At 49.6% G+C, this 21,973-nt stretch overlaps 1 non-coding gene across 1 annotated transcript; it reads right to left on the reverse strand.

Moving 5' to 3' along the window:
- Positions 1 to 11,160: 11,160 nt before the first annotated feature.
- TRNAV-AAC lies at positions 11,161 to 11,233 on the reverse strand. The gene has a single exon. It is a non-coding gene; the product is annotated as a tRNA-Val (tRNA).
- Positions 11,234 to 21,973: the final 10,740 nt, after the last annotated feature.

The raw sequence follows: 21,973 nt of genomic DNA on the forward strand, positions 1-21,973 counted from the left end.
CGACTCTGTCAGTCGCCAGGGCCTGTGGAGGATCATGTCGAAATTCGGCTGTCCAGACCGATTCTTACGAATGGTACGTCAATTTCATCACGGTATGTTGGCTCGTGTCCTGGATGACGGTGAAACATCTGAGGCCTTCCCAGTCACCAACGGCATCAAGCAAGGGTGTGTTTTAGTACCCACTTTGTTTAGCATGATATTCTCTGCCACTCTGACTGATGCCTTTCAACACTGCACTGAAGGAGTAGGCCTGAAGTACAGAACCGATGGGAAACTATTCAATCTGAGGCGACTGCGTGCCATCACCAAGGTGAAGGAAACTGTACTTCAAGACTTTCTCTTTGCCGATGATTGTGCTCTGAATGCTAGTACAGAGCCAGAAATGAAAGCCAGTATGGACAAATTTTCATCTACATGCAACAGCTTCGGCCTCACCATTAACATCAAGAAGACTGAGGTCATGCACCAGCCAGCTCCCCACACTCTGTACTCAGAACCGTCCATCACTGTAAATGGACAAAGACTTCAGGCAGTGGACCACTTCACGTACCTGGGCAGTACCCTTTCTCGAGCAGTGTCAATCGATGAAGAAGTAAAGTGCAGAATTGCTAAAGCCAGCTCTGCATTTGGCCGATTGCGCTCCAACGTCTGGGAACGTCGAGGGATCAGCCTACCAATGAGGCTGAAGGTCTACCGAGCAGTGGTGCTTCCAACTCTGCTGTACGCCTGCGAGACGTGGACTGTCTATCGGAGTCATGCACGCCGGCTCAATCACTTCCACATTTCCTGTCTGCGAAAGCTTCTAAAAATCAGATGGCAGGACAAAGTGCCCGATACTGAAGTCCTTACCAGAGCCAGTCTGCCATCAGTTCACACACTGCTGATGAGAGCCCAGACCAGATGGGACGGACATGTCATGAGAATGTCAGAGGAGTGCATTTCTAAACAGCTCTTCTACGGAGAACTCGCCCAGGGAAAGCGCTCCCATGGAGGACAAAAGAAGCGGTTCAAGGACACGCTGAAAACCACTCTGAAGTCCCTTGAGATCAACACCGCCACATGGGAAACCCTCGCACTGAACCGTCCAGCATGGCGCAGCCTCACTCACACAGGCAGTAATACCTCTGAGGCGAGGCGTACCGCTGAGGCTGAAAGAAAGCGTGAGCTGCGCAAGTCCAGAGCTGCCCGCACATCATCGACAGTGCCATCACATGTCTGCCCAACATGTGACAGGACGTTCCATGTCCGAATCGGACTGATCAGTCATCTTCAGACGCACAGAGTCCGGTCATCAAACGAATGAGTTGTTGAGGTCTTCATCGACAACGATGGACGAACATCATCTTCCTCCCAAACCACACCCGGGCTACCTTCTCAGTTCTCTCCCTCTTTTTATAATGAATTAATAAAGAATACATGATTTTTAAACGAGAGTGACTTTATTTCCATAATCAAGCTGTAATCGAAGGGGGAGGGTGAGTTGCTTACAGGGAATGACTCAATCAAGGGGGGTGGGTGTTCATCAACAAACACAACAGTCACACCCTACCCTGGCCAGTGATGAAGCTCCTTTTCAAAGCTTCTCTGATGCGCACCGCTTCCTGGTGTGCTCTTCTAATCTCCCTGGTGTCTGGCTGCGCGTAATCAGCGGCCAGGTGATTTGCCTCAGCCTCCCACCCCGCCATAAAGGTCTCCCCCTTACTCTCACAGAGATTGTGGAGCACACAGCAAGCAGCAATAACATAGGGGACATTGGTTTGGCTGAGGTCTAAGCGAGTCAGTAATGTGCGCCAGCGCGCCTTTAAACGGCCAAATGCACATTCCACCACCATTCTGCACTTGCTCAGCCTGTAGTTGAACAGCTAATGACCACCGTCCAGGCTGCCTGTGTATGGCTTCATGAGCCATGGCATCAAGGGGTAGGCTGGGTCCCCCAGGATAACTACAGGCATTTCAACATCCCCAACTGTTATTTTTTGGTCTGGGAAGTAATTCCCTTGCTGCAGCCGTTTAAACAGAGTAGTGCTTCTGAAGACACGCGCGTCATGAACCCTCCCTGGCCATCCCACGTGGATGTTGGTGAAACGTCCCTTGTGATCCACCAGTGCTTGCAGCACCATGGAAAAGTACCCCTTGCGGTTTACGTACTGGGTGCCCTGGCGCTCCGGTGCCAAATTGATTCCCGACTGACCGGTAGATGTCTGGCGTTGCAAGCTTACAGAGGGCTATCGCCACTCGCTTCTCCACTGTGAGGGCTGCTCTCATCTTGGTATTATGGCGTTTCAGGGCAGGGGAAAGCAAGTCACAAAGTTCCATGAAAGTGCCCTTACGCATGCGAAAGTTTCACAGCCACTGGGAATCGTCCCACACCTGCAACACAATGCGGTCCCACCAGTCTGTGCTTGTTTCCCGGGCCCAAAATCCGCGTTCAATGGCTAGAACCTGCCCCATTACCATCAGGATCTCCAAAGCGCAGGGGCCCGCGGTTTGAGAGAATTCTGTGTCCATGTCCTCATCACTCTCGTCGCCGCGTTGCCGTAGCCGCCTCCTCCTCGCCTGGCTTTGCAGGTCCTGGTTCACCATAGACTGCATGAGAATGCGCGAGGTGTTTTAAATGTCCACGATTGCGGTATGGAGCTGAGCAGGGTCCATGCTTGCTGTACTATGGCGTCTGCACAGTTCACCCAGGAAAAAAGGCGTGAAACGGTTGTCTGCTGCTTTCACGGAGGGAGGGGTGAGGCTGTAACCAGAACCACCCGCGACAATGATTTTTGCCCCATCAGGCACTGGGATCTCAACCCAGAATTCCAAGGGGCGGGGGAGACTGCAGGAACTATGGGATAGCTTCGAGATACCTACCCACAGTGCAACACTTGACGCTAGCCTCGGACCATGGACGCACACTGCCGAATTACTGTGCGTTGTGTGGCCGCGTACAATCGACTTTATACAATGTGTTTTACAAAACCGGTTTATGTAAATTCGGAATTATCCCATAGTGTAGACATACCCTAAGCCATGATGCTTGTTGTTACTTAAAGCATCGTGTCTGCCCACACCTGAATCTCTGCCAATCCCCACTGGGCCCTGACAAGTGTTGTTCGTGTTTGGATTCTGTAAAGCAGAGGAGTAGGTGAAGTTTTGCTCCCAAGGTGTGTGTGTGATTCTTTGGACAGGTCTACACTACACAATTAGGTGGGTGTAATTACATTACTTAGGCTGACAATGCAGTTATATTAACCTAATCCCGGTGTAGATAGCGGCTCAGCTGTCAGAACTTTCTGGAGCTATGAAAGGGGAGGGGCCCAGCCTCTGTAGCAGGAATGCAGGGCAGGTGAGTTCATGGCAGGCATGGTGGGATACTGGTGGAGGCCAGTTATGGTGATATAATGACCAGCAGCATTTACACTGACAATTTGTCACTTTAAGTTTGCTGCACAAAGCTCTAGGCCTCTCGTCGAGGTGGTTTTATTTTGTCACCAAAACAGGGAAGTTTTGTCACCAGACGTGGCATTGCAGTGTGTGCACCAGCCAAAAGCTGCCGACCGAGGGAGCGTTGTGTGTTTTTCACACACCTGAGCAATATAATGATGCTGAAATAACTTTGTAGTGCAGACCTGGCCAAAGATATATATATATACACACACACACACACACACACACACACACACACACACACACACACACACACACACACACACACACAGCAAGGAAAACCTCACCTGTTCCTCTGCTTTGCAGGATCCAAACACAAGCAAAGCTTGTCAGGCCCCGGTGAGGATGGCAAGGAGTCAGGTGTCGGCAGACATGATATCTCAGTCATAGGTAGGCATCACGGCTTAGCTGGTTAAAGCATCTGTTTTGTAAACAGGAGATCCTGAGTTCGACTCCCAGTGGTGCCTGGCTGTTGGGGCACCTGGTATTGGCTACTGTCAGAGGACAAAATATGGAGCTAGAGGGACCTTTGGTCTAGCCCAGGGTGGCTGTTTTTATGGTTTAAATTACACTCACAGGCACTGATAACAGAGTTACTGAAAGTTTGGGAGTTAGGAGCTGGTAGATGAGTGTTCTCAGCTCCTCGCAGACGACCCCCTCCTCTGGGACAGGGGCAGGTCTGGGCTCTCACACCAAATGGCTCATTGTGGCTGCCAGAATCTGTGAGCGGCTCATTTAGTTTACACCGAGGGTTGAGTCCTGCTTTGTGCACCGTGTGTGAGAATGAAAATCCTAAACCGCCCTTTGAAATAACGGATGCAGCAGGACGTGTTACTGTCCCTGCCACAAAGCAGACAGACCAATGGAGAAATGCCATTGAGTCCATGGTAATACTCCCCTGCCATTTTACCTTTTTTGCTTGCAAAACTCCCTCCCAACCTTGTGGGGTCCAGAGCCCGGTATTGAGCCTAAGCTGAGATTTCTACACTGCAAATTTACCACCCCAAGGCCCTAGCCTGGGAGCCTGCACTGGCACGGGACAGCCCTGGGTGTTTCATTGCAGTGTGGACATAGCCTAGCATGGGGGTTGGACTAGATACCTCCTGAGGTCCCTTCCAACCCTGAGATTCTATGATTACGTCTACACTGCCATTAACACACCCAAGTCACTAGTCTCAACCCCTGGGTCAGCTGATTCAGGCTTGTGGGGCTTGTGCTGGAGGGTTATAAAATGACAGTGTAGACACTTGGGCTTGAGCCCAGCCTCCGAGACCCCACGAGGGGTGAGGGTCTCCGAGCCTGGGCTCCAGTCTGAGCCCCAGGAGCCCAAATCAGCTCATCCAGGCCAGCCGGGCCAGCGGGATTTTATCACAGTATAGACGCCCTCTCAGGGTATGTCTACACTGCAATGTAAGCCCAGGGTTAGCAGAAGTCATGGCAGCAGTCCCAACATATAAACATAAACCACGAGGGAAAGTCCCACCCCCAAATAAGCTGGGCAGTGTCCTTCTCCCTACGGTTCGTAAGTCCAGCAACCAAACGTCCTTTAACATGAGCCATCCCCTCTCTGCACCCCACTCACAGCTGTTGCCCTTAGTGAGTGCAAGCCCAGAGGTGCCTCTGTAGAGTTCACCTGCCTGCCTGGGTGGAAAAGGGGGAAAATAAGAAGGCATCATACTCACTATGTGTGACGTTATTGATATAAATTGGGACCATATAGAACATGGGTTGCAACCAAGGTCCTGTAGTGGCACCAAATCTTAAGTGAAGGGGGTCATATAAGGTGTCTAAGACCAGGTTCTGGGTTGCTGGTTAGGATTATGCTGTCTGTATGTCTGTGTATCATTTTGTAGTTGAAGTTATAAGTATTGGCTCTGTACTGTCTGTATTTTGTATTATGCTCTGCTTCTGGGAAAGATCCCAGACAAGCTGATGTTAGCCCTGCCTAGCTGGCTTGATGGCCCATTAAGGGCCATCGGCTACACAATTGACCCATGGAGAGAAGGCAGACACGCCTTGTGACTCAGCAAAGTATGCAGGGACTGGCCCATGTGACTCCAGGCTCCATTTTGCTGTAATTTTCCACAGTGAAGACAAAGGGATTCTTACACCTGGAAAAGTCTATATAAGGCTAATGCCTCATCTCCATCTTGTCTTCAATCCTGCTTCTGACCTCTGGAAGGACTTTGCTACAAACTGAAGCTCTGCACGAAGGACTGTTGACCCATCCCAGCAGGGGATGTTCCAGAGACTTAATCTGAACCTGCAGTTTACTCCAGCACTGCTGCAAGCCTGAACTAAGAACTTTGCCATTACTGTATGTAATTGATTCCATTTAACCAATTCTACCTCTCATCTCTACCTTTTTCCCTTTGTAAATAAACCTTTAGATTTTAGATTCTAAAGGATTGGCAACAGCGTGATTTGTGGGTAAGATCTGATGTGTATATTGACCTGGGTCTGGGGCTTGGTCTTTTGGGATCGAGAGAACCTTTTTCTTTTATTGGGGTGTTAGTTTTCATAACCATTCATCCCCAGGACGAGTGCACTGGTGGTGATGCTGGGAGACTGGAGTGTCTAAGGAGATTGCTTGTGTGACTTGTGGTTAGCCAGTGGGGTGAGACCAAAGTCCTTTTTGTCTGGCTGGTTTGGTTTGCCTTAGAGGTGGAAAAACCCCAGCCTAGGGCTGTAACTGCCCAGTTTAAGCAATTGGTCCTGATTTGGCACGCTCAGTTGGGTCCCGCCAGAATCGCTCCATCACACTATGGTGTCTAGGGACTCACTCATCCCTCCACAGCCACCCTGTCCTAAAGTTGATCTAACACCTACATTTTAATATTGAACCCCAGAACCCAGCCCACTTGGCTTTGGAACCCCTGTCTCCTGCCTAGCAAGTGCTATTGAATTGAGGGTGAGTCCCTCCGTCGGGGTCTGCCAAGCACAGTTGTGCTGCCCTCGAGTCACACAACAAGGATAACAACCCTTTATTTCTCCTGCCCCTATAACATGGAGACTGTGAATCCAACACCCGCCACAAGTGATCATTTCGGCAAGCAACCCAACCTATTTCCAACATACTGTAAAATCCACATGCAGACTGATACACGAAACCTTGCAAGAAAATCTTCAGGGGTCTGAAGCACCTGCTGCTGGAGGGAAGGAGGGAGCTGTGGGCTGGGATTGAGGGGCACCGGGAATAGGAGGGGGCCGTGGGCTGGGATTGAGGGGCACCGGGAATAGGAGGGGGCCGTGGGCTGGGATTGAGGGGCACCGGGAATAGGAGGGGGCCGTGGGCTGGGATTGAGGGGCACCGGGAATAGGAGGGGGCCGTGGGCTGGGATTGAGGGGCACCGGGAATAGGAGGGGCCTGTGGGCTGGGATTGAGGAGCACTGTGAATAGGAGGGGGCCGTGGGTTGGGATTGAGGGGCACCGGGAATAGGAGAGGGCCGTGGGTTGGGATTGAGGGGCACTGGGAATAGGAGGGGGCCGTGGGTTGGGATTGAGGGGCACCGGGAATAGGAGGGGGCCGTGGGTTGGGATTGAGGGGCACCGGGAATAGGAGGGGGCCGTGGGTTGGGACAGAGGAGAAGGGTGAAGAGGAGCAGGCTCTGGGTGGGAGTGAGGAGCAGTGAGCATAGGAGGGACTGAGGGTTGGGTCTGAGGGGCACTGGGAAAAGAGGGGACATGGGTTTAGGCTGAAGAGCATCTTCATTTGGGGATCCAGCAGGACAGGGGATGGCAGCAGGTGATTCTAATGCCTTAGGGATATTCTGTGTGTTTGTGTGTGTGTGTGTGTATGTGCAGGGGAGGAACATGCTCTGTGCCCAGAGGCCTTTATTCCTCCAGGCTGCAAGGACAGAGGGGCTGTCAGGAAGTTGCCCCTTCAAACCCCCACACAAAAAGGCCCTTCTGAGGAAAGGGAAAATCCTGCAGAGAAAAAGGAACATCAAAGAAGACATGAGAAAGACAGGTTAAGATCTTGGTGAGTAGTTTATCACCTGACTAGGGACTTGAACCCTGGACCCTCAGATTAAAAGCAAAAGAGCAAGTTGGTGCAGAGGAGAAACTAATCAAGAAAACAAGAGCGGGAAACAATAGGGGAAACCTGCTGCTCTCTGGCCTGGTCTACACTACGAGTTTATATCGAATTTAGCAGCGTTAAATCGCATTAACCCTGCACCCGTCCACACAACCAAGCCCTTGATATTGATATAAAGGGCTCTTAATACCGGTATCTGTACTCCTCCCCGACGAGGGGAGTAGCACTGAAATCGGTATTGCCATTTCGGATTAGGGTTAGTGTGGCCGCAATTCGACGGTATTGGCCTCCAGGCGCCATCCTACAGTGCACCATTGTGACCGCTCTGGACAGCAATCTGAACTCGGATGCACTGGCCAGGTAGACAGGAAAAGCCCCAGGAACTTTTGAATTTCATTTCCTGTTTGCCCAGCGTGGAGCACTGATCAGCACAGGTGACCATGCAGTCCCAGAATCAAAAAAGAGCTCCAGCATGGACCGTAGGGGAGATACTGAAGCTGATCTCTGTATGGGGAGATGAATCCGTTCTATCAGAACTCCGTTCCAAAAGACGAAATGCCAAAGCATTTGAAAAAGTCTCCAAGGCTAAGATGGACAGAGGCCACAGCAGGGACTCAACACAATGCTGAAACTTAAGGAGCTGAGACAAGCATACCAGAAAGCCAAAGAATGAAATGGATTCTCAGGGAGGGAGGGGCGACTGACGATTGTAGCTATCCCACAGTTCCCGCACTGTCCGAAAACCATTTGCATTCTTGGCTGAGTTCCCAAAGCCTGAAGGGTCAAAAACATTGTTGTGGGTGGTTCCAGCTATATGTCGTTCCACTCCCCCCCATGAAAGTCAAGGTGAGAAATTATTTTTATCCCTTTTTTCAATGTGACCGTATGTTTACAGGATGCTGCTGGCAGACGTGGTGCTGCAGCGCTACACAGCAGCATCTCCTTCCCTTTCCTTTCCTTCCCTTCCAGACAGCACAGTAGAACTGGTATCCGTCATCGTCATCCCGTGAGAGCACCTGGCTGGCCTCGGTGAGATCAGCCGGCGGTGCCTGGGCAAAAATGGGAATGACTCCCAGGTCATTCTCTTCTTTAAGCGTCTGTCAGCACCATCCAGTAGACATATGGTGACAGTGAAAAAAGGCTGAACTGGCTCCAGGTTGCCGTGCTATGGCGTCTGCCCGGGCAATCCAGGGAAAAGGGCGCGAAATGATTGTCTGCCATTGCTTTCACGGAGGGAAGATTGAGTGACGACATTTACTCAGAATCACCTGCGACACTGTTTTTGCCCCATCATGCATTGGGATCTCAACCCAGAATTCCAATGGGCGGGGGAGACTGCGGGAACTATGGGATAGCTACCCACAGTGCAATGCTCCAGAAATCGATGCTAGCCTCGATAAATGGATGCACACCACCGAATTAATGTGCTTAGTGGGGCCGCATGCACTCGACTTTATACAATCTGTTTCCAAAAATCAATTTCTGTAAAATCGGAATAATCCCGTAGTGTAGACATACCCTGTGATTAACAACTTTGGTGGCTAATTGAAAGGCTGATGGTTGAAACCCAAGTAAAGATGGATGTGTTTTTTTTTTAATGATGAGAATCCAGTACATTTTAACAGGCAGAAAATCTCCTCAATGCTGGTCTAGCCTCATTGGGCAAGCATAAGCGGCCCTTTTGCCAGGTGCATTGGTGGTATAGTGGTGAGCATAGCTGTCTTCCAAGCAATTGAGCTGGGTTTGATTCCCAGCCAATGCAGGGATGTGAGGTTTTCTCTTCTGGGAATTGGTTTAATTTCAGGCACATTGTGTCAGTTTATCAATGGAATGAGAGAATCAATGTGCTGCAGGTCATTCAACACACAATGGAGGAAGAAAGGGGCGGGACTATACAATGAGCTGTTGGAGTTATCCTGGTATTACAGTGGTTGGTTTATTTCTTTAAAAAAATTTCCTTTACTTCCCTCTCCCTTTTAGACTCAGAGCCTTTAAGGTCAGAAGGGACCAGTGTGATCATCTAGTCCGACCTGCTGCACCTGGCAGGCCAAAAGACCCCACCCACCCACTCCTGTAATAGACCCAGGAGGGGAAGCAGCTCTGTGCACTGTCCCTACCCCAGGCAGCACATGGAGGCCCTCTGCTCCCGTCCCCCAATGGGTGTGCAGAGATGTGCCAGCAGCACTAAGGTGGCTCCCTGCCCACTCTGCCTCCGTCCCTCCGTGCCACTCCCAGAAGTGGTTGGCATGTCCCAGCATCCCCTGGGGCGGGGGGAGTGTCTCCATTCACTGCCACTGCCCCAAGTACCAACTCCGCAGCCCACATTGGCCAGGAACTGCAGCCAATGGGAGCTCTGGGGGCGGCGCCTGCAGTCAGTGGCGCACAGAGACCCCCTGGCATGGCCCATCTAGAAGCTGCTGCCAGAGGGTTGTGTGTACTGGTCACTTTGGGAGCTGCAGTGCCCGGGGTAAGGCCACCCCTCCTACACCCCAACCCCCTCCCCCAGCACAGAGCCCGCACCCCGCACCCAAATTTCCTCCCAGAGCTTTGCTTGTCTTCCTTTCACCCAGAACTGTCCTTCTCCTGGGCTGCAAGTAGCCACCCCTGGGAAGCCAAGAGGCAGGCACAGGATTCTGCCTCCCAGCAGCCAACTGCACCTCCCCAGGCTTTGCAGAACGACTGGTGGCTGCTACTAACCCCACTTAGCCACATTGAGGCGCTTAGCTTCTGCCCTGCCTTCCTCAGCTCGACTTTTCTCTTTTGCCCCATTCCTGCCTCACTTCTTCCTTTGGCAACTCACGCAAAGGAGGCCAGCAGGAAGAGTTGGCAACTGTAGGCCAACCTCCAAGGGCAGAGGAAGCCAAGCCACAAGGCTTCAAAACATGACTGGCCAAGGTCCTCTAGCTTTCCCTTGCTCATGCCAAGGCTTTTTCCTAAGCTCATTTCACCACCCTCTGCCATGCACGGGTTGGGGTTATTGCAGGTGTTACCCAAAATTGGGCCAGCTAGTCAGCGTAGGGAGGACTAATGACCCACCAGAGTTTGCCAGAAAGCAGCACATTTATTATACTGACAGCTAAGCTCAAAATAAGCGGAGGGGGGGGGGTGTCGCACTCGCATACTCACGCTCCCAGGACAGGCACAGCACTGGAGATGCCAGGATTCTGCAAGGTAAGTGTCCCACAGCACAGCTATGGACGGTGCGATGAAGGTAAGTCTCCCTGAGGCACAATGAAATACAACGCTGTGAACCACTGGCCAGGCGGTCCGGGCAAAGGGCATTCACTGGAGGTACAAGCTTGTGAGTGCTCTCCTGAGCACAGGGCCCTTTCCCTTTTAAGGACCTGCTCCTCATGGCCTGCGACTAGAGATGACTTGGCTGCATCCGGTTGGTCACACTCCACCTTGGGCAGTGTCCATGCTCTGGGTGTGTGAGTGCTGCCTAATTAGAGTCCCAGACACCTTGTCTACCTGGGAGCTCTTCTGCTCTTCAACCAGCCCATTCATCCCACAAGCATTCCAGGAGGGAGCGGGAGGGGAAAAGCCACTTCACAGGCATTCAGAGAGGGAGAGGAGACAAAAGTGGGAGCAGGGGAAGTGTAACAGACCTTCTGAGCATAGAAATGACTGCTGCTCCTACAACAGCAGGGATAGGCCAGTAGGAGCTGGGAAAATTAAGCCAGTATGTTTCTGCCTGGTTTTGAACCAGGGACCTTTTGCATGTTAGGCAAACATGATAACCACTACACTACAGAAACTCTGTTGCAAGTATCAGAGGGGTAGCTGTGTTAGTCTGGTTCTGTAAAAGCAGCAAAGACTCCTGTGGCACCTTATAGACTAACAGACGTTTTGCAGCATGAGCTTTCGTGGGTGAATACCCACTTCGTCGGATGCAAGTAGTGGAAATTTCCAGGGGCAGGTATATATATGCAAGCAAGAAGCAAGCTAGAGATAACGAGGTTAGTTCAATCAGGGAGGATGAGGCCCTGTTCTAGCAGTTGAGGTGTGAAAACCAAGGGAGGAGAAACTGGTTCTGTAGTTGGCAAGCCATTCACAGTCTTTGTTTAGTCCTGAGCTGATCGTGTCAAATTTGCAGATGAGCTGGAGCTCAGCAGTTTCTCTTTGAAGTCTGCAGCAAAAAAACTTTAGGACCAGACTTCAAAGAGAAACTGCTGAGCTCCAGCTCATCTGCAAATTTGACACGATCAGCTCAGGACTAAACAAAGACTGTGAATGGCTTGCCAATTACAGAACCAGTTTCTCCTCCCTTGGTTTTCACACTTCAACTGCTAGAACAGGGCCTCATCCTCCCTGATTGATCTAACCTCGTTATCTCTAGCTTGCTTCTTGCTTGCTTATATATACCTGCCCCAGGACATTTCCACTACTTGCATCCGAAGAAGTGGGTATTCACCCACGAAAGCTCATGCTGCAAAACGTCTGTTAGTCTATAAGGTGCCACAGGATTCTCTGTTGCAAGTGTCTGCCCTTCCCTTCATAAGAACGGCCATACTGGGTCAGACCAAAAGTCCATCCAACCCTGCATCCTATCTGCCAACAGTGGCCAATGCCAGGTGCCCCAGAAGGATTGAACCTAACAGGTAATGAGCAAGTGATCTCTCTCGTGTCATCCATCTCCACCCTCTGACAAACAGAGGCTAGGGACACCATTCCTTACCCATCCTGGCTAATAGCCATTCATGGACTTATCCTCCATTAATTTATCTGCAAAAAGAAAGAGGAGGACTTGTGACACCTTAGAGACTAACAAATTTATTTGGGCATAAGCTTTCGTGGGCTAAAACCCACTTCATCGGATGCATGCAGTGGAAAATGCAGCAGAAAGATATAGATATACACAGAGAACATGAAAAAATGGGTGTTGCCATACACACTATAACAAGAGTGAGCAGTTAAGGTGAGCTATTATCAGCAGGAGGAAAAAGCTTTTGTAGTGATAATCGGGATGGCCCATTTCCAACAGTTGACAGGAAGGTGTGAGTAACAGTAGGGGGACAAATAAACATGGGGAAATAGTTTGACTTTGTGAAATGACCCATCCACTCCCAGTCTTTATTCAAGCCTAATTTAATGGTGTCCAGTTTGCAAATTAATTCCAATTCAGCAGTCTCTCGTTGGAGTCTGGTTTTGAAGGTTATTTGTTGTAATATTGTGACTTTTAGGTCTATCATCGAGTGATCAGGGAGATTGACGTGTTCTCCAACTGGTTTTTGAATGTTATAATTCTTGACATGTGATTTGTGTCCATTTATTATTTTATGTAGAGTCTGTCTGGTTTGGCCAATACATGGCAGAGGGACATTGCTGGCACATAATAGCATATATCACATTGGTAGATGTGCAGGTGAACGAGCCTCTGATAGTGTGGCTGATGTGATTAGGTCCTAAGATGGTGTCCCCTGAATAGATATGTGGACAGAGCTGGCAACAGGCTTTGTCGCAAGGATAGGTTCCTGGGTTAGTGTTTTTGTTGTGTGGTTGCTGGTAAGTATTTGCCTCAGGTTTGGGGGCTGTCTGTAAGCAAGGATTGGCCTGTCTCCCAAGATCTGGGAGAGTGATGGATCATCCTTCAGGATAGGTTGTAGACCCTTGATGATGATTAACCAAGTAGCATCACCCCCTCATTTGGCCCTGTGGAATGTAGAATTCCAGCCCAGGGACACTGAGGAGGGGAGGAGTCAAATATGCCCCCTTCAATTATTACCTCCTCTCTAGAGCACAGGTCAGAATCTACAATCCTTTCTCCTGCCCCCGCACCTGTGCCAGGTTCCCTCAAGCAGAGCCTGGAGTCCTGCCCCTGGCGTCTGTACTATTGACAAAGACTAAGTGACAGGGACAAAACACTCAAATCCCGCCTGGTGCGGGGAGCCAGGTTTGCTCTTCAAATTCTGTCGTTGGTACATTTCCAGGCCTGGGAATGTCCCACAACAGCATTGAATGGGAAGCTGCCTGCAGAACAGTGACACTGCTCAGAGCTCCTGTGGAGAAGGGGTGGGAATTAGCAACTTTTTGAGGATTGTTTGGGAAATGAGCCTTTGCTGACAAGGTTTGTCTCTGTTCATATTTCACCTTCAGGTGTTATGTTGAGGGATCTTTAGTATATTTTTGGGAGGTTAATAACTATCTCCTCAACTTTATTTACTCAACTTAAAAATTGGTGTCACTTGATTTTTGCATCTCCCTGTGAAAATACAACTGACACATGTGGCTTTCTCCAGAGGGTCATGATGTTAAAGTTTGGGAATTCAGTCTCTGTACTTCGGGGGGGGGTTGCTTTGTTACAGCTGCCTCACTGCCAGGCACACCAGGCTGTTAGCTGCACCTACGGTCCTTGCCAGGGGCCCCTGCTGAACCCTGGGCGACTGCACTGCCGTGCTGGGGTGACTCTGCAGGGGGAGAAGCTGCTGTGGAGCAATGTAGAGCAGGTGCAGGAAGGAGACGAGGTCACTGTTCACATTCTGAACTGCACAATTTTCCAAATTTGGGAAAAGATTAATAGACTCATAGACTTAAGGTCAGAAGGGACCATTATGATCATCTAGTCTGACCTCCTGCACAATGCAGGCCCCAGAATCTCACCCACCCACTCCTGTAACAAACCCCTAACCTATGTCTGAGTTATTGAAGTCCTGAAATCGTGGCTTAAAGACCTCAAGGTGCAGAGAATCCTCCAGCAAGGGACCCCGTGCCCCACGCTGCAGAGGAAAGCAAATGTCCGAGAACAAGTCTAAGGGGAAGGTGACTGCAGAGCAGTGACACTGGAGATGCCCAGACCTCCAGTGGGGACAGCGTGGAAATTAATAATGGGAAGATCATTTGCAAAATTAGTCGTCACTGACAAGCTTTGTCTCTGTTCCTATTTCACGCTATGGTGTTATTTAGAGGAATCAGTACAGATTTTTACTATATTAATTAAACACTTAATTTTATTTACCCAAGCTAAAAACTTAGTGTCACTTATTTTTTCTCTGTCCTAGCAAGAATGAATTGAATTTCGTGACTTTCTGGAAAGTGCAGCGAGATTAAATGTGGGGAATTCAGTCTGTGAGCTGATGTTTTCCTCTCACAGGTCAGTGCCTGCATTGAAATACCCAGAGGGATCTAAGGGCTGGTGTACGCTGGGCACTGAACTGACAGAGCGACGTCTCTCAGGGTGTGACCACCCCCAAACCCATAGAGTTAAGGTGACCTAAGCCCTGGTTAGATAATGCTAAAGAAAAGGAAGAATTGTTCTGTCCATGTAGCTATTACAGGGATGGGAAACTCCTCCAGTCACTGTCTACTCCAACATGCTATAGCAGTGCCACAGCAGCATTTTGAGTGTAGACAGAGTGACAGTAGATCTGGCTCCAGTTTGCACTGTGGATGCTCAGGCACTAAGACTAGAGTAATAACAACAGTGCGGTGCTTGCGTAGTTGGAAGGATTTGAACCTGCACAGGGCCACCCTAATCCATCTCCTTAACCCCTCAGCCATAACTACTTGATCTACAGGTGTGTCATTACATGATGATTCTGTTCTCACTGAATTGTCACTTCAAATTGCTCAGACCAACTTCCCCAGCACACTCATGACTGCGCATCAGTGTAAGTGTGTCCTTGGGTGAACAGCGAGAATTCCTGCCCATTTCCCTTCCAGCTGGAGCAGGATGAGAGTGTGTTTGTCTGAATGACATTGCTGTAGATTGTTGTTCATTCCCGACTCTGACAATTCAGAGAGTCCCTTTCCTAGTCAAATCTCCAGCACATCATTCCAATAGCAGGGGGCAGGATTTCTCTGGGGCACTGAAATTTTTTCAGGGGGCTGGTGCATGAGCTCAGCCTTGCATTCCATCCTTGATGTTTCATGGACTAACAACAGCAGCAGAAAGAAAGAGCCGAGCTAATATCTCCCTGGCAGGGATGCAGGTGTCATGTCCCCTCTGTCTGACCATCGCATTGCAGGAGAGAAGGGTTCACTGGAATCGAATGCCCTGGCTCAGACCAGAGACACAGGGAGGTTTTGCTGTTCATGGATCTGTGCAAAGGAAATTGTGTCTGTGTGTGAAATTGAGGCGGGAAATGAAACGTCCACATGCTGGCCCAGTGCTCTAGGGAATGTGGGTGAAGGACTCAGGCTAAGAAATGATTTAAAAGGGGTTAGTATTTATTGCCCTGATTAAAATCTATGGCTAAAAGGCAGCCACTGTTGTTAGTCCTTGTACCTGTGTAGGGACACCCCAGTGGGTGTCAAGTCCATTGCCTTCACCAGGGCAGTCGATTATTTTATCAAGATACAAATTTCTTGGTCAAGGCCTAGACTCCAGACAATACACGGCTGATAAGAAGAAGTACAGAAAAAGATCTTGCAGCCACCATGGGCATAACTATGATGTGTCGTGTTTCACTCTTTATACCTGGCGCCACTTCCTTTCCCTTTGGCCTTGTAGTTGACCAAGGGCAAAGCTGAACATCTCCTCAGATACCAGGGAGTGTTTATGTCCATTCCTGCGAGCTACACAGGGGTTTGATGTTGCTGCTTTCAGTCCTCTGGCTCTGCCGGGATAAGGAACAATTCAGGCTGTCACTGAACTGAAGGAGGAAGATCAGTTTTTGACAGGGAGAGGGACGCCTCCTCTTCAAGGTGTTTGTCTGGCTGGCAGTCCTGGTTCTCAGGTCTCACCCATGGGGCACCAGCAGTTTTGGGGCCAGGTCACTCCCTTAGCCTCACCTGCTGCCCCCAGGCACTCCCCCCTAGGGGCCCCATCAGTGCAGCAGAGCTGAGCAGCATCTGCCTGCTCGCTCCAATGGCTGCCGGCCCCTCCGCATGGCAGGGCAGGCTGGGTCTGTGCCTCCGCGCACTGCCCCCACCCCGAGTCCCTGCAGCCAATGGGATGCTGCGGGGGTGATACCTCGGGGCAGCAGCACACGGAGGCCCCCCAGCCCACCCTGCCTTGGAGCCCCAGGTAAGCGCCACTCTCCTGACTCCCTCCCAGAGCCTGCACCCCCCTCCACACATGCCTGCCCCCATCTCCCTCCCACAGCCTGCGCCCTCTCCCTCCACACACACCCTCCCGCCTGCCCCAGTCTCCCTCCCAGAGCTTGCACCCCCATCCCTCCTCCTGTTCCCCCTACCCTCTGCCCCAGCCCAGAGCCTGCACCCAGCACCCAAACTCCCAGAGCCATAACAAGGAATTTTTGTGCCCGAGGCAAGGGCCGGCTCCAGGCTCTTTGGCAGCGGGTCCCTGAGTCCCTCTCGGAGAGAAGGACCTACTGCCGAATTGCTGCCAAAGCGCTGCTGATCGTGGTAGAGCTGTGCCCTTCCACTTTGCACACCCGAGGCAAGTGTCTCACTCGCTGGATATGGCCTGTAGGTCCTCATAAGTCATGTGCCCCAGCCCCCTAATCATTTTTATTGCCCTCTGCTGGACTCTCTCCAGTTTGTCCACATCCCTTCTCATGTGGGTCCCAACCCCAAAAGTACTCACATTTCACCCCAATGGCCCCCAAATGCCGGCTTTTAATATGTAAATAGGGTGCTGCCATGGTCAAGTCACTCCGGAGCTCTCCAGTGGAGCCTGCTGGCGGAGAACAAGGTGAAAATTAGCCAGGACGTCACCCAGTCAATTCCTTCTGCTCCCAGCAGGTGGTATCAGAAAGCTCCAAGATCACGCACTTCCCTTTCTCTCATCAGTTTCAGGCCCCAGGGTTACAAATGCACAAACCAGTTGGGAGTCTCCCCTGGGCTCAGGGTGTGGGGCTGTTCTGAGGGGATGGACTTGCACACTTGGGATATTAGTGCAAAGATACAATTTCAATTTCTCTTAGAGAAATTTGAGGGCAATTTATATTTAGTAAAAATCTTATTTAGTGAAAGGAAAGCTGCAGTGACAGCCTGGTTACTGGGGTGCAAAACACCTTCTGTGCATTACCATGAATGACCACGAGGTGTCACTGCTGCTCCAAGGGAAAAATGTTATGTGTATTACCCGGATTGGCCACTGGGTGTCACTGTTGCGCCAAGGAAAACACCCTCTGTGCATTACCCTGAACGACCACGAGGTGTCACTGCTGCGCCAAGGGAGACATCAGAACGGCCAGACTGGTTCAGACGCAAAGTCCATCTAGCCCAGTATCCTCCTGTCTTCTGCCAGCGGCCGGTGCCAGGTGCCCCAGAGGGAATGAGCAGAGCAGGGAATCATCCAGTGATCCATCCCCAGCCGCCCATCCCCAGAGGCAGGGCCGGCTCTTGTGGGATCCAAGGACGAGATAATTTGCTGTGAGCTGTATGTGAGAAATTGGCCTTGGCTAGTTCTCACTTGCTAGCAGGCAGTAATAGGGTAATAAATTAGAAAGCTGTCTAGGATGAAATTACCCAATGAAGTTACAGCTGTGCTTGTGTGTACCTTATTAACCAATTAGCAACTGCTTGATTGCCTGGCCTTAATTGTATATAAGAGCATGCTGGAGAGAAATAAATGACTCTGCTTCCAATCAAACTGACTGTTGAGCTTTGTCCACGCACGCCTGCGATGCAACAAATGGTGACCCCGACGTGATTCGTATCGAATGAAAGTGTCGGTGGCCTGACCCAGGCGGAGAAGCCTGAGCCCAGAGGCGAACGGCCAGGAGCCTGAGCCCAGAGGCGGGGAGTGCTTATCCGACATGACTCGTATCGAGTGATGATAGTGTCGGGAGCCTGAGCCCAGAGGCGAACGGCCAGGAGCCTGAGCCCAGAGGCGGGCGGCTGGGAGTCGTGGCGGGGAGTGCTGGAGAAGCCCCCGGACCCCGACGTGACTCGTATCGAGTGATGATAGTGTCGGGAGCCTGAGCCCAGAGGCGAACGGCTGGGAGCCGCGGCGGGGAGTGCTGGAGAAGCCCCCGGGTGTCCGAAAAGAGAGGCGCACCTGAGCCCTGAGGAGAGCGGCTATAAGCCGCGGTGGAGAAGGGCAGAGCAGCTAACGTGAGTGCCGCTGTATCAGCTGAAGAAAAGATAACACAGAAGCCTTTATTGCACATTATGAAGCGGCAGGGAGAAAGGCTCCCCTTTGATATGTTATCGCGCCTGCTGCGGTGGGGACAGAGAAGGGAACCTTTTGTTAAGCCGAGTACAATTTTTCATAAAACTGTGTGGGAGCGGCTAGGCTCCAAGCTTTGGAAGTCTGTGGCTCAGGGCGATAAGGAAGCCTTTTCCCTGAGTCCACTATGGAATAAGACAAAGAAGATAGTAAAAACTCCCGTGGCCGAGGCAGGAGTGCAGGCGGCCCTTTTTAAGCTTTTCCGCCCAACGCCCGAAATGCCTTCTGTGTTGTCAGTTGGAGCCAGGGAGTTTTTCGGTGGCAAGGACACGGTGATACCTTTGGCTTCCGACCTGGATAATGTTGCCCCTGTTATGATTCCACTACCCTCCAATACGCCCGAGCCTATGAAAACAGCTTTGCCATATGCACCCCCTCCCAAGCCATGCCGTGTCCACGGGACCTGGGGGTGTCACGAATGCGGGGAAATAAAGGAGGCTCGGGTGAGACACGTGCCATCACAAGTCTATCCCAATTTGACTACGCCTATTCAGTTTACCCAGTTTAATGTCTTTTATAAGAAAATGGAGCGCCAGGGTCAACAGCTGCAGGCCATTTATAATAAGTTAAATCAAATGCAAGGTCTTCCAGCTGGATCATTGTGGAAAGAGGGGGAGCAGGCAGAGGCTCGTGAGGAGGTGCTCCGCTGGAAGCGAGCCTGGACGAGAAAGCTTTGGAGTGCATGGCACAGGCAGAGGCTCGTGAGCAGGCAGAGGCACGTGAGGAGGTGCTCTGCTGCAAGCGAGCCCTGGACGGGAAAACTTTGGAGTGCATGGCACAGGCAGAGGCTCGTGAGCAGGCAGAGGCACGTGAGGAGGTGCTCCGCTGCAAGCGAGCCCTGGACGGGAAAACTTTGGAGTGCATGGCGCAGGCAGAGGCTCGTGCCGTGGCCCCGGAGGTCGTTCGGACCTACAAGCAAGTAAGTTGTTTTGGCAGAAGCCTGGAGAAGGCATCCTACACTGGCTGGTCTGAGCCTGGGACAGTGCCGGGAAAACCGTTATGCTTCTCTGGTATGAGCAGCAACAGCTGGGTGTTCTGACACAGGATTTACAGTTTAAAAGAAGCCAAGCAGGGAAAGTAAAAGAACAGCATGAGTTAATCGAAGACAGCTCATTCTTTTCTTTTTGGCCCCGGTCAAGGACATATTGCTCACAGCTCAGACTAATGAGAGCTGAAAAACCGCCCAAAAAAGCTAATGAGAGCTGCAAAATCCTGCCAGGCACTAACGGAATGTGTTAGCTGTCTCCTTTCACAGGTATGGAAGAGCTGCCCAAAGATCCTAGCAGCCCTGCCAATTTTGCAACCAGGAGACTGACTGCCTGGACCCATGATTTTATTGCAAAAGACCCCTTCACATCAGGAGAATTTTTCTACTGATGATTGGCCTAATTATTTTTTAGTTTTATTGTGCTTTTAAATAGCAGGACAAAAGGACAAGGTAACGTGCTGGCTAATTTCTCCCTCGTCCGCTGCAGCCCCCACGTCCTGATTATTTCCCCCGTAGAAGCTGAACCACGACGGTGGTGGAAAAGAAGAAAAAACACTCACATCATTGATATTGCCAAAGTCCAGAAATTCCTGATTAAAAGGATATTGAGAATTGACCCTGGTGAAGAAATGAAGAATTGTACACTGGCAGGAAAAAATTTGGGACTCCTGCTAAAAAATGTGGTATTGATTGGATTTTGGGGTTTATTTTACAGGCTGCGCCCTGTGTTGTGGAATTTTTTTTAGCATGTATTGCCCCCCCCCTAATTGGATTGTAAATGGTATTTCCCCCCCCCCCGTTACTAACCCCAGTTTTTTAGAGCCTAATTGTTTTTTGTTTTTAGAGTTTGAGAAAACTCAGCCAAAGGTTTGTTGAGTATTCTCAAAGGGGGGGAGTTTATGGTGTTATTAGGCATAAATTTAGGTAATTTGGAAAAATGGCTTTGAATTTATGTGATCCAAAGTACCTTTATGTAAAGTGCTTTTGTTAGTTTTATTAGATCTTTTGTAAATTTTGTGTTATGTGCTGATTATTGGTAGCTGTAAGATTGCTTGATATTAGATGTAGCCTATATTATAATAGATAGGTTGAAAGCAGATGTTGTATGCATGAGAATGTAGCCCCCACGGTGGGAAAGTACAGATAATTGTTCACAGAAGATACCAGAAGGGTAGGGGCTAGTTAAGAGGTACACCCTCCTAGCTAAATTGATAGTGGGATAAGTTGGTATTCATGAAAGGAACGGTTTAGCAAGAGGAAAAAAGGATCAGGCCCAGGCAGGCAGGCAATAGATAGAGAACTTGGAGAGGAAAAAAGGATCGGGCCCAGACGGGCAGGCAATGATTAAGAGATTAGAAAGCAGGTTGGAAACCTTTGAGGGTGCAGAGTAAAAAGTTAACTTTTTAGTTGCTAGAGGGAATAGCTGTTGGATTTTGTAAAGATGCTAAGAGAAAAGTTTTTGGTATTTTTGAAATGTTTGTGTATGAATTTAGGCAAAGATATTAGTTTGTAATTGTTTGGCTATGAATAATTTTGTTGTATTAGCTGAAGAATGTATATAGTGCTATGTAATTGTAATTGTATTAGGCTTAAGGGCATATAAGTGGTGATGGTTTTTTTTTTTTGGTGTTAAAAAGTAGAAGTTAATAGTAAGAACCCTTAAGCTGTGCATAGCTTTGAATTTAGAAGTAAGCCAGGATGCAATTGTATTATTGTAAATGATTTAATTGATGATGTAATTTTCCTTTTTTTTTGCCTGGCAGTAATAAGGGTATTTGTATATTGTATGTAATGATTGCTTGCCCAGTAGGGGTAGTTTTGTTTTTGTTTTTTAGATATTAAAGAAAATTGGTGTTAGCTGCATAGCATTTAATGTACCATGCATTTATTTATAGAGTTTACATTTATGTTTTATGTTTTATGTTTGTTTGTGACATGTGTTTTCTGGCCAGAATTGTTGTGGTGTGGTTGAGATGTTTTTGTGGTTTATGTTGTGTTTTCTGCTGTGAACCCCCCCCCCCCCCTCAGTGTCAGTTTGATCACCTGACACATGAGGGATGGATTGGTAATAGAAAATTTGTCACAATTTGGTGTGCAATAGAGTATGGGGGAACCCTGCAGACTTTACATCATTTTTTTTTGTTTTACCCTTGTTACTTTATGTTTGTTGTGTTTGATGTTGTTGGTGTTAAATGTTGAGAATTGCATGGTTATAGGTGAGTCCTATAGCATAAGATAGATTATTTGGTTTTGGTTTTGTTTTGCATGCCCTTTGCTATAAGTTTGGTGTAGTTTATTGGATGTTTTTAATTTTTTTGTGTTTAAGAATAGGGGAGAGATGTCCGGTTGCATCTTCCCTATGCTGCCTTGGTGGAAAATTACAGCAGCGTGGTCACAAGAACAGAGGGATGAGATAAAGTTGTTATGAGAAAG

This window comes from Mauremys reevesii, unplaced genomic scaffold (genome assembly GCF_016161935.1).
Source record: "Mauremys reevesii isolate NIE-2019 unplaced genomic scaffold, ASM1616193v1 Contig30, whole genome shotgun sequence".
Taxonomy (NCBI): Eukaryota; Metazoa; Chordata; order Testudines; family Geoemydidae; genus Mauremys; species Mauremys reevesii.